This window comes from Hyperolius riggenbachi, chromosome 8 (genome assembly GCF_040937935.1).
Source record: "Hyperolius riggenbachi isolate aHypRig1 chromosome 8, aHypRig1.pri, whole genome shotgun sequence".
In the NCBI taxonomy this organism is placed as follows: Eukaryota; Metazoa; Chordata; class Amphibia; order Anura; family Hyperoliidae; genus Hyperolius; species Hyperolius riggenbachi.
Window position 1 is genome coordinate 135708561 of NC_090653.1, and position 12269 is coordinate 135720829.

General features: G+C 42.3%; 1 protein-coding gene across 2 annotated transcripts in view; it reads right to left on the bottom strand.

The window, feature by feature from the left end:
• Positions 1–12269, bottom strand: part of COL4A5 (collagen type IV alpha 5 chain) — a 296097-nt gene that overhangs the window by 205958 nt on the left and 77870 nt on the right. The window lies entirely within an intron of this gene.

Genomic DNA, 12269 nt, shown 5'->3' on the forward strand with positions numbered 1-12269 from the left:
TTCAAAGGTGGGACACAGAGTATTGAGACAACCATAGCTGAAAACCTGAAATATATCTGGAAGCACATGTCAGCTAGCTCCACCTAAACATTTACAATTGGGGTCATCTGCAGATGACACTTAGATCTCAATGCCTTCTCCGAAGCTAGACCCCCAAGTTAGCTTTAAAGGTGGCAATTGGTGGCAATGCCGTAAGGTAAGACACCTTTGGTGCAGAGAATATCAACTGATAACTACAGTTTTTGCTTGTAGAACTGGGAAAAGAACACAAGGACACCGGGAGCCCAATCTGGTGTAGTATCGTCTGGTGATGTAGATTATGATAAAACAATATGGTGTTATACTCACAAGTGTGGGTTGTCACCGGATGCAACCACTCTTGAGGACATATGGAGAAGTACTGTCTCCACTCGGCCTTTCAGATGTAGGGGATGAGTGATAGGTCGCTGGTCCAAAAAAGTTTTGTATCTCACAAGTTTATTGTGTGATTCTAACCCTTAGAGGTGTAGGGTATAAGAGATAAGGTAGTGCTTGGAGGCGCCCAAAATAAAAGACCAAATTCTGTCTATGTCTAAAAAAACCAAGACTACTCGCAAAGAGCATCTAAATAAAACGTTTGAAACATATTTTTATTTTATAGCATAAGCACTGTGACACCACGTTTCTCAGCATCCGCCGCTTCCTCAGGCCAAGTAAGTGCCTTAAAAATACAGATAACAGGAAGCTTTCAGACCCAAACAGCAATACATAAAAAAATACATTTGACAGAATGAACTCTATGTGTAGATACAAAAAAGGCCAAGGCCATCAACAGGCCTACATTTACCTCACAGGAGCATATAGGCACAATGTCATGGCACCTTAGACTTCTACCTCCATGCCCCTACAAACCCCCAATAAACTGCACTGCAAGTGTGCTTGCTGTCAATTCTCCCTAACGTCCTTTCCATTACAGGTACCGGTAGCTACAGGTGCCCCTTTATTATCACGTAGTCAGAGGTACCCTCAATATTAAGTAACCCGAGGTATTAAGTAGCTAGACTGACTGAAGGGAGATCTCAATCTCATCAGTGGAATGTCAAGAGTAAGGTGAGTAACCTCTCATTTACACTCTCATCAGGACTCTGCATAGAGAAGGAGGGAGAGAGGCGCTCTGGGAGTGGAGTGAGACACCTTTCCATCATCAGGCTCCTGTAGGCACGTGCCTTATGGTAAATTCAGCCCTGAACAGCATTCACACATTTATTCATGAATGCTAATGTCATATAAGATCTTGGAACAGTGCAGCTGCATAGTGTAGGAAAGGCACTGGCCTAATGCGTTGTGCAAGTGAGATGTGGTCCTCATTAGAATCATTACTCTTCAGCATCCCCACAAAAACAGTAGCTCAATTGGATGAAACGGGACTAGTTGCCAGTTCCGGAATTCAGGCAATTCTGTACCCACAAGTTAGGTGTCTGAGCTACAGGATTACATGCAATATATTTTGTTGAGTCGAGCCCATGGCAGGTGTCCATGTGACAGTCAGACACACGCCGTCTCAGCATACCGCCTGCTAACAAGTTCAGGCTCTCTGGGAACATATGATTCAAAGCTTTGGCCAGGCAGGCTTCCAGAACAATACCACAGACTTACCCTGAGGGAGGTATTTTAGACTAATTACACAGTGGATATAATTTCCTCTTAAAATCAGAGCTTTTTTTTTTTCTTTCTTTTTGTTCAGACGGAATCCAGGAGGCTGGTCTCTGGATAAGTTTACAAGTTTCATTTTCTATGCTACAGTGTATCTCCACCATCACACAAATGTACTTATCACTGTAAATTTCCAAGTGCTCATAAATACATTACAGACAAGAAGATTAACTGCTGCGGGCTTAAAGTTCAGTCTCAATACACCAATAATTTGCAATGCATACATTTTTGTTTAATTCACATAAACCATTTTTGCTTTACTAACTACAGGTCCTTCTAAAAATATTAGCATATTGTGATAAAGTTCATTATTTTCTGTAATGTACTGATAAACATTAGACTTTCATATATTTTAGATTCATTACACACAACTGAAGTAGTTCAAGCCTTTTATTGTTTTAATATTGATGATTTTGGCATACAGCTCATGAAAACCCCAAATTCCTATCTCAAAAAATTAGCATATCATGAAAAGGTTCTCTAAACGAGCTATTAACCTAATCATCTGAATCAACTAATTAACTCTAAACACCTGCAAAAAATCCTGAGGCTTTTAAAAACTCCCAGCCTGGTTCACTCCAAATCCCATCATCACTCACATGAGTTAAAGTGCATATAAAGGAATAATTCCCCCTCAAATTGCGTCGCCCACCAGGATTAAAGGGAACCCAAGGTGCGAGGGATATAGAAGCTGCCATATTTATTTCCTTTTAAACAATACCAGTTGCCTGGCAGTCCCCCTGATGCTGTCTCTAATACTTTTAGCCATAGACCCTGAACAAGCATGCAGCTGATCAGGTAATCTGACTCAGCTGACACAGGTTTTACTGGATTAACCATATGCTTGTCCTAGGGTTTTGACTCACACACTACTTATGCCAGAAGATCGACAGGGCTACCAGGCAACTAGCATTGTTTACAAGGAAATATCCATATCTCTCTCCCCTCAGCTTCCATTTTAACTGGATCCTGCAGATGACACTGTGGGGTCCTAAAGCTGTACTGATGCATGCCCGGCAACACCCAATTGACCGTTTCTGACTTCCTAAAGTAGGGAAGAGGGACACCACTGAGATGAGGGGAACAATGGTCTCATTCGCACATGTTCATATGCTCGATCCTGGGCCAAACACATCCTGGCATGTGTACAAGGCATTAGTCAAAAAGGAGCTGGGAGGGGACACCAGCCAGTCTTTTCTTGCGAATAAAGAGATGTTGCCCTGACCCCTACTCTCTATTCTGCAGAAAGATATAACTGTTTACCAGCACTGCAGCAACACACCTCTGCAGAGTGTCATAATCACTCCTGTCTAGCTCTTCCCTGCTCAGTGATTAAGACAGCATTTACAGTGGTTTGCAAAAGTATTCGGCCCCTTTGAAGTTTTCCACATTTTGTCATATTACTGCCACAAACATGAATCAATTTTATTGGAATTCCACGTGAAAGACCAATACAAAGTGATGTACACGTGAGAAGTGGAACGAAAATCATACATAATTCCAAACATTTTTTTACAAAAAAATAACTGCAAAGTGGGGTGTGCGTAATTATTCAGCCCCCTTTGGTCTGAGTGCAGTCAGTTGCCCATAGACATTGCCTGATGAGTGCTAATGGCTAAATAGAGTGCACCTGTGTGTAATCTAATGTCAGTACAAATACAGCTGCTCTGTGACAGCCTCAGAGTTTGTCTAAGAGAATATTGGGAGCAACAACACCATGAAGTCCAAAGAACACACCAGACAGGTCAGGGATAAAGTTATTGAGAAATTTAAAGCAGGCTTAGGCTACAAAAAGATTTCCAAAGTCTTGAACATCCCACAGAGCACTGTTCAAGCGATCATTCAGAAATGGAAGGAGTATGGCACAGCTGTAAACCTACCAAGACAAGGCCGTCCACCTAAACTCACAGGCCGAACGAGGAGATCTACAGCTCAGGTGGGGGAATCTGTCCATAGGACAACTATTAGTCGTGCACTGCACAAAGATGGCCTTCATGGAAGAGGGGCAAGAAGAAAGCCATTGTTAACAGAAAAGCATAAGAAGTCCTGTTTGCAGTTTGCCACAAGCCATGTGGAGGACACAGCAAACATGTGGAAAAAGGTGCTCTGGTCAGATGAGACCAACATGGAACTTTTTGGCCAAAATGCAAAACGCTATGTGTGGCGGAATACTAACACTGCACATTACTCTGAACACACCATCCCCACTGTCATATATGGTGGTGGCAGCATCATGCTCTGGGGGTGCTTCTCTACAGCAGAGACAGAGAAGCTGGTCAGAGTTGATGGGAAGATGGATGGAGCCAAATACAGGGCATTCTTAGAAGAAAACCTCTTGGAGTCTGCAAAAGACTTGAGACTGGGGCGGAGGTTCACCTTCCAGCAGGACAATGACCCTAAACATAAAGCCAGGGCAACAATGGAATGGTTAAAAACAAAACATATACATGTGTTGGAATGGCCCAGTCAAAGTCTAGATCTAAATCCAATCGAGAATCTGTGGCATGACCTGAAAACTGCTGTTCACAAACGCTGGCAGCTGTAATTGCAGCAAAAGGTGGTTCTACAAAGTATTGACTCAGGGGGCTGAATAATAACGCCAAACCAATTTTGCAGTTTTTTTTTTTTTTTTAAACGTTTGGAATCATGTATGATTTTCGTTCCACTTCTCATGTGTACACAACTCTGTATTGGTCTTTCATGTGGAATTCCAATAAAATTGATTGATGTTTGTGGCAGTAATATGACAAAATGTGGAAAACTTCAAGAGGGCCAAATAATAAACCACTGTACCTATGCCCTTCCCAGTGTGTTTAAAAAAAATGTGAAGAACTCAACAGTGAAAAATGGCAGAATGAGGAGACGTACACAAGACTTTCATAAACAAGCTGGATAGGGAGTAGGAGGAGTTAAATGCTTTATTTCACACTGAATAGCTGTAACTTAAAGAGACTCCGTAACAAAAATTGCATCCTGTTTTTTATCATCCTACAAGTTCCAAAAGCTATTGTAATGTGTTCTGGCTTACTGCAGCAATTTCTACTGTCACAGTCTCTGTAATAAATCGATGTATCTTTCCCCTGTCAGACTTGTCAGCCTGTGTCTGGAAGGCTGCCAAGTTCTTCAGTGTTGTGGTTCTGCTATGAACTCCCCCTTCCAGGCCCCTCTATGCACACTGCTTGTGTATTATTTAGATTAGGGCAGCTTCTCTCTTCTCTTTTACAAGCTGGATAAATCGTCCTCTGAGCTGGCTGGGCTTTCACATACTGAAGAATTACAGACAAGGGCAAAGCTGTTTGCAGGAGGAAATGAGCAGCCTGAAACTTCAGTGCATGAGAACGGGGAAATAAACACACAAATGATCTCTTGAGATTCAAAAGGAATGCTGTATACAGCCTGCTTGTGTATGGATGTTTTTTCTATGTGTGGACATACTGTACATCAACCTACTTCCTGTTTTGGTGGCCATTTTGTTTGTTTATAAACAAACTTTTAAAAACTGTTTTTAACCACTTTTAATGCGGCGAGGAGCGGCAAAATTGTGTCAGAGGGTAATAGGAGATGTCCCCTAACGCACTGGTATGTTTCCTTTTGTGCGATTTTAACAATACAGATTCTCTTTAAAGGGGTTCTGTGGTTCTTTTGAAAAAACAAAAACGGACACTTACCAGGGGCTTCTACTGGCCTCCTGCAGATGTCCTGTCCCACGCTGTCCTCTGTTCCCCGCCGTTGGTCACCGTCCAATTATTCGTCTAACTAGATGAATGCAACTGCACCTGCACGGCCGCCCATGTCCTCGCTCCCATCTCCAGGAGCTTCCTGCGCAGGCACAGTATATTTTCTCGTACTGCGCCTGCGCAGGTAGCTCCCGGAGACGCGAGCAGAAGCCAGGACGTGCGCGGCCACGCAGGTGCAGTAGCATTCGTCTACTTAGACGAATAATTGGACAGCGACTGGCGGCGGGGAACTGAGGATCGTAGAGGACAGCGCGGGACAGGACAGCTGCAGGGGGCCGGTAGAAGCCCCAGGTAAGTGTCAGTTTTTGCTTTTAAAAAGAACCACAGAACCCCTTTAAGTTCTAGCCACAAAGCATTAATCTCTCTCAAGAGTGAGAGGAGGAGCTGAACGGTATCACATGATCAGCTCTGTGCTGGGGAAGGAACACACCTTCCGCTAGTACTATCAACACATTTATTGCAAAAGAACAAAAGGTGCAATGCACACAACTATGTGCATCGCTAATGTATTAAAAAAAACTAAAGGCTGAACAAGTGGTTCATGGCTCTTGGCAAAACATTTTTGGATAGAGTGGTGGAGGGGCAGAACCTTTGTCAGGTTTCTCTGGATTTCTTTATTTACATAACAGAGGTTTTTTTTTCACAATAGAGGGCAATATAAAAGCTTGGTGGATGAGCTTTTTGTCCCTAGGCTTTTGCAATCAACTAGGGGACATGATCTGCTCATGGAGGAAAAAAGTTTTAGCCATTTATTTAGGAAAGGGTTCTTTACAGTAAGAGATTAAAATGTGGAATGTACTGCTACAGAGGTAGTTATGGCTAATTCTATATCTGCATTGAAGGTGGGCTTAGATGCTTTCTTTGCGTTGAAAGACATCCATGGCTAATTACAAGGTAATTCTCGTTCGTGTTGATCCAGGGATGTTATCTGATTGCCATTTGGAGTCGGGAAGGATTTTTTTCCCTTTTGGGGGTAATTGGACCATGCCTTGCAATGATTTTTTGCCTTCCTCTGGATCAACAGGGATAGTTGAGGGTGCAGGCTAGTGTTGTACTTTATTTTCTGGTTGAATTCAATGGATGTATGTATTTTTTCAACCCAAATAACTATGTAGCTATGTAGCTATGTATTCACTGGGCTTAATTCATTAAGCTGCACTGTTAAAGCAGTGCACCTTAATGTGAAGGAGCGGCCACTATGAATGCCTTACATAGCAGCACTTGTATTGCTGTCAGGGAATCCACTGTTTCATTTATAAAGCAATTCAGATTGTAATCTTCCCTATGCCAACTGAACTTGATACTAACAATAATGTTTTCTTACATACCATAGCCCAGAGGCAGTGTCTTATCATATCTTATGTTTCATTTCATTTTAAGGGCGTCTCTGCAGAGTGCTCTGGTATTTCTGACCCACATTAAACGTCATTCCATAAACAGCTCATCAAAGACATGAAAGATAGATAATAAAACAGATCGGGCCAAGCATGTTGTAACTAACAATCCAAATAGGATGCATGTCGGCTCCTGCCTGCTGATGACTTGATTCTAAGTGTGGTATTTCTGCTCAGGGTGCAGAAAAGCAGCACCACCCAGTACCCCGATTGGTATCAACAAGCCTTGGTAATAGGCCATGTCTCCTTTAAAAAAGCATGACATGGTAGCTTAATTCAGAATGCTTGTAACTTGTAAAAAGGAGCTTTGAATGATTGGGAAACGTGGTGATACAATGGGAAGAGCTGTGGTCACAGGATAAAGAGGAGGCTGTCACTGCACATGCATAGTGCCAGCTCAGGTTTCATGTGGCTGCAGGTACAGTGCCGAAACATGTCTCATGACTTCAAATATGTGAGAGGGGAAAGAAAGGAAAGCCTGTCATGTGGGAAATGAAGATGTTATTTTATAGTAGCTGTTAGTTTCCCTGGCTTGTAGCTTCACTATTTAAAGTGACTATATACAGGTATGTTGCAACTGTTGTTTATAGTGGCACTATCTACCTTTTAGAGCTTAGCATCCGTGCGCTTTTGCCTTTTCTACAGTCATAAACATTGAATCCCCTGGGAAATACCAGCCTCTATGGAGCATAAGGAATTAAAAGAATGCAGGAGTGAGAATGTTTCTTTTAATTTAATACTATAGCTTTAAATGTTAAAATGTAAGGGAGAAAAATTGATGCGAGTCCCCCTCAAAGCATTTCTGACCCCTTAGCCACAGCTTTGGTATCCCATTGTTCCGAGTATTTTTATAGTGCTGTAATGTAATATTTTGTAGTGAATTACTTCAGGCAGAACTCTGGGTGCCATCTTGTCTTTGGGCGCAAGTAACAAGATTTAGCTAAAAATGGAGGAACCCTTCAGGTCAAGCCCATTCATATTAACTTTCCACTTGCTATATTTTTCACCGTTGTCTAGACCCCCAAATTCAAGATGGCAGCTGCCCATATTTACCACAGCTAAGAAGGAGCAGGATGAATCATAGCCCCAGTAGTGGGTATTCTCACACACACAAAAAAATAGGGCCAGATTTATCAAAGCAATTAAGCAAATACGTTTTTTCTTGTTATTTCCTACCTATTTCATTACAATTTTAATCTGCATGTGTTCTGAGAGTAAATTCTCTAAAAATAAGAAGGCTTTTGCACTAGTTTTGCATGAATTTTTTTGGGGACACCCCAAGCTGCTTGGTTACTCTAAGTTGTACTTGTCCAAGCCCTATCCCATACAGCCATATCAATCCCTGCTATGCACTGAGGAAGACCAACAGTCCGAAACAGGCTGTCTGTGGCTATGTAACATTTAAAGCTATGGGCTTGCTATACACCAGTGGTTCTGGATGTAAGCCTGGCTTCATGGGCATAAAGGGGGCATAAAAAGATAATTTGCTTATCCGGTAACGGTGCATTGTGTGTAACCACAGATGCTCACCTAAAACCTGTAACATCAAAAAGTTCCCCTTGGGGGTACCCACCTTGGGAGGGGGAAGCCTCAGGGTCCCAATGAGGCTTCCCACGCCGTCCTCCATCCCTTGGGGGTCACGCTGCAGCCCTCCGAACAGCAGTGATGTAAATATTTACCTTCCCGGCTCCTGCGCAGGCGTTGTGGCGGCTCCGAAATAGGCGGAAATAGCCGATCGCCGTCATTTCTGCTCTACTGCGCAGGCACAAGTCTCCGGCGCCTGCGTAGTAGAGCGGACAAGACTGAGATCGGGTATTTCCGTCTACTTCGGAGCTGAAAGCCGCAACAGGGCCCCCCCTGGAGCCTGGAAAGGTAAATATTGAACAAGCTGTCGGATCTGTCGGGCCGCTGTTCGGAGGGCTGCAGCGAGACTCCCGTGTGACAGAGGATGGCGTGGGAAGCCTCATTGGGACCCTGAGGCTTCTCCCTCCTGAGGTGAGTACCCCCCAGGGGAACTTTTTGATGTTACAGTGTCTCTTAAAAGCCGAATTATCGCAAATATGTTCTATTTTAAGAAGGCAAACCACACTAAGTATGAATTTCTAGAAATGTCATACAGATAGAACAGTACAAAACCATTGCTTATCTGTCGTAGAAATAAGAAGTGGTTGATACCACTTCTAAAACTCATGCAGAGCTGCCACACTGGAGGATGAACTGTCAGCTTGTGCTGTATACGTTGTTTTATTCCCCACATAACTGAATTAAAGTTCTCTCTAGCAGCTGTTAGTCACATCTCTTCCTTGTAACACCCAGACAGCAGCTATACTGTGAGATAGTTTCTTATGAAAACAGGAGTATCTAGACTGATTGACATCATTTAGTCCATCTTACTCTAAGAAAGGCTCTGACTGCTGCTGTTTTCCCATAAAAAAAAGTAATCTTTATGTGTTAAAGCTGCCACAGTACATCTTACCTTACTCAGAGGATTCTCTCACAGACTGCACTAATTCTGAGAATCCTTCCTCTCTTCTCCTGTTTTAGAACAGTTTAAGAAGTAAATTGCACCTTCTTAAAACATCTGAGACAGTTCAGCATGATTTCTAGAAATCTTTTAAGATTTTCCTCTCAGCCACTATTGACACTAATCTGGGACATTGCCTCTTATTGACTGTGGCAAGATCTCAATTGAAGAGTTATAGCTGCTACAAGCACAACAGCCTGGGAACTAGCATCCAGTTTGTATAAATAGTCAGCTGTTACAACCCTCTTACTGATATGGCGGTAGGTCCACTAAAAAAGAAAGTGGAGGCTACAAATAAAAATGCTCTTTTAGCCTAGATACAAACCAATAGGCTGCTTCAGAATCTGTGTGAATTTGTGAAGGACTGCTTCAGAATTCTAGACAAAGCATTTGAATTCCATAGCTATGCATGGCACGGCTACAGGGATTTGGATGTGCAATTGCGCAGCACAAGTGACGGCACTGGTGACAACACGGCCTAAAAAGTAACTTTCCATTTCAGTTTGCTGACAGGCATGTCTACATCCTGACAAGGTGGGAACCTCTTGGAGCTCATCTGAGCAGACTGATTGGAAATAATACACAGAGCACTATAGGCACTAGAAGCTGATATGTGTTGTCACAGGATGATGAGATTTATAGCTCATATTCGACTTTTGCCAGAGGCTCCACATACTATTGTGATGATCATGGTTTTCCCTATACTATATGAGAACTGGCCACAAACATGTAGAGGGGGAATCCCTATCCCTCAGGCATTTCACACTGCAGGAGGACACAGTGGTCTAGAACTCTGCAGCTGGTATGTGGGGGTCACAAATGAGTACCAGGGGCCATTTCCCCAAGCCCTCTGTTGTTTCTCTTGAGCAAAACCTGTGAATGTACTTCAGGCATTGTGTTTGCTACAGTATTTATTGCTTTTTTGGCTTGAACTGGAAGAATATATTTTGATCACTGTGTGTTGTCAGGCAACAGATCTCTCTCTGAAGAGATTCGATCAGAGAGCGATCTGTCTCATGGTTGATCTGCCCATACATTGCCTGAAGACTAGGCACCTTTAAACACACATATAATACAGCCGCTGTGCTGGCATTTTGCAGTGCATATGTGTACATGTACCTGTGATAATACTCAGGTTAATTGCTAAGATGCATAAACAGCTTGGTGCACACCAGGCCAGCAGGATTACAATTTTTGATTTTGAAGTATGCCTGGTCCTGGTATAAAGCAGAATGGGCTGCTGAGTAGAGAGTGAAGTATACTTCATCTCTCATTCAATAGTGATTGGAGAAAAAATATCACCCAAAGCAATCACTTTATTCCAGTGTATATGTAATTTTTACACTGGGGATGATTTTACAGTAGTATGGAGATTACCAATGTAAGATGCAGACATGTAAAAAGGTCTTCATGTCCTCTTAGTAATTTTCAAAATGCTAATGTTTGTTGGTCCATCCCAAACTAGCCTCCTGTACAATAACATGTTTCCATGGAGATTAAGAAATAGTGCTGCATTAAGCTGTACAACATTATTGGGTTGATTAGTGCTCACCTGATTTTTAATAAAGATCGAGTGTGAAATGTCTTAAAGGGATGTATCATAATCCGATTGGATGATGACTTCCAGTCGGGGAGAAATGGGTTGGCTTACATATTGCACAGCTACTGCTCAGCACATACCTAGTATAGAGGGCCCTACAGACATCAGACTTTTGTCAACCAAACAGATTGTTCAGGATTCCTTTGTTCATTAGTCAGATGGCTACACACATATATCTTGCTGTGTCTAGAATGTCTCAGGCAAGCAGCTATCGGCACACTTCCTGCTTCTCCTCACACAAACTGATTTAAACAACAGTACATGCAGCTCAGCCAAGCCAAGCGTGAATTAAATGATCATTTCATCATAATAATGTCCATATAGAGCTTTAGAAAAAGTAGCTTGAGCTCAGTCTGCAGACAGACAGAGGATTAAGGTAGGTTCAACTGGACATCTCCTTGTGATCTAAATCTTTTTTCACTACTAGAAACAACTTCATTACAACATACCTGAACTGACATATGACATGATAAAATAAACATAGTACTAGTCCTGCTTAAACAAAATGTCTGTATTTCCTTTATTTTCCTGCATTGCACGTGTTAAAAACTGGCAATATTATCTATGCAGAAGAGCCAGTCGAATAGCTAGTTAAATTAGGCCCGATTTCCTAAACACTGAATGGAAAACAAAACACTTTATCTGTCTGAGAAAACACTACTGTTAACATTTATCGCTCTAAATCTCAAAAGGTCGTTACTTCTGTTGGTTTTGCAGCTAAATAAAAGCAGATCTTACCAGGGCTGTGGAGTCGGTCCAAAAATCCACCGACTCCGACTCCTCAGTTTAGGAGTCCACCGACTCCGACTCCACGACTCCGACTCCTCTAATTTGCATATTACAATTTTGTTGATTAAAAGTATGTAACATGAAATTCGTCTCTTAACTGCCAACGCTTAGGAATTTTACAAGACAACTGAAGTGAGAAGGATATGTAGACTACTATATTTATTCCCTTTAGACTAAAACTAGTCCTTGGTAAGAGTACTTGTAAAAGGTACAAACCGGAACAAAGAACATCTATCAGGCCCTAGGCAATGTAAGTGAAGGTACATGTAAGAATGATGTGCAGGTACTCTGCAGGGGAATGAGGAGATTGTAAACAGACAACACCTCTGTGTTCAATGTGCACAGCATTCTCAGTGGATTCCCTGCAGCTCTGTGGGGAGTGCATATGTAGAGTATAGTACTACTGTGTAACAAAGTAAACCTGAGACAGATGAAATTAAAGTTTTATACATACCTGGGGCTTCCTCCAGCCGCCTTCAGGATAATCAGTCCCTCGTTATCCTCCTCCACCACCTGGATCTTCTGCTATGAGT